A 1,381-nucleotide genomic window follows, 5' to 3' on the forward strand; every position below is an offset into this window, starting at 1 on the left:
TATTTCTTATAAATCACAGTATCACAGACACCTAAAAGCATAGGCAACAAAAGCAAAAATAAACAAGTGAGATTGCATCGAACTAAAAAGCTTCTGCACAGCAAAGGAACCAACACCAAAATGAAAAGGCAACATACAGAAGAGGAAAAAATACTTGCATATCATATATCTAATAAAGGGTTAGTATTCAAAATATATAAAGAATGCCTACAACTCAATAGCAAAAATTTTTTAATTAAAAAAATATGCAATTTAAAAATGAGCAAACAAACTAAATAGACATTTCTCCAAAGAAGACATACAAATGGCCAGGTATATGAAAAAGTGCTCAATATCACTAATCATCAGGGAAATGCAAATCGAAACCACAATGAGGTATCACCTTGCACCTGTTTAGGATCGTTATTATCAAAATTATATATATTGTATATAACAAATATGGTGAGGATGTAGAGAAAAGGGAACCCTTGTACACTGTTGCTGGAAATGTACATTGGTACAGCCACTATGAAAAATCATATGGAGTTTCCTCAAAAATTTGTAAATAGAACTATTGGGGAGGAGGGTATAGCTCAGTGGTAGAGCACATGCTTAGTATGCATGAGATCCTGGGTTCAATCCCCAGTATCTCCTCCAAAAATAAATATAAAGCTAATTACCTCCCTCCTGCCAAAATAAAACAATTAAATGATATAATAAATAAACAGAATTACTGTATGATCCAGCAGCCTCACTTCTGGTATATATCTAAAGGAAACAAAGTCACTATCCCAAAAAAGGTAACTGCACTCCCATATTCATGATAGCATTATTCACAATAGCCAAGATGTGGAAGCAACCTAAATGTCCACTGATGGATGAATGGATTGAAAAATATGCTGTATGCATATAATGGAATATTATTCAGCCTTAAAAGAGAAGGAAATCCTCCCATTTGCTGCAACATGAATGAACTTGGAGGACATTATGCTAAGTGAAATTACAGACACAGAAGGAAAAATGCTGCATGATACCATGCATATGAGGAATCCAGTCAAATACATAGAAGCAGAAAACAGAATGATGGTTGCCAGGGGCTGGGGGGGAAGGGAAAAGGGGAGGTATTAATGAGACAGCACAAAGTTTTGGTTACACAAGATGAATACATCCTGGAGCTCTACTGTACAGCACAGTGCCCACAGCTAACAGTACTGTATTGTATACTTAAAAACGTACTAAGAAGGTAAGTCTCATGTTACATGCTGTTATCCCAAAAAAAATGAATAATGAAGGCAGGAGGAAATTTTGGAGGGTATGACAACATTTATGGCACAGACTGTGATGATGGTTTCATGGCTGTAAATGTCCAAGGTGTATATATTAAATATCAACAGCTTTCTGT

General features: G+C 35.4%; 1 non-coding gene across 1 annotated transcript; it reads left to right on the forward strand.

The window, feature by feature from the left end:
• Positions 1-560: 560 nt before the first annotated feature.
• TRNAT-AGU (transfer RNA threonine (anticodon AGU)) lies at positions 561-633 on the forward strand. Its single transcript has one exon. It is a non-coding gene; the product is annotated as a tRNA-Thr (tRNA).
• Positions 634-1,381: the final 748 nt, after the last annotated feature.

The sequence above is a fragment of the Vicugna pacos genome, chromosome X (assembly GCF_048564905.1).
Source record: "Vicugna pacos chromosome X, VicPac4, whole genome shotgun sequence".
Lineage (NCBI taxonomy): Eukaryota > Metazoa > Chordata > Mammalia > Artiodactyla > Camelidae > Vicugna > Vicugna pacos.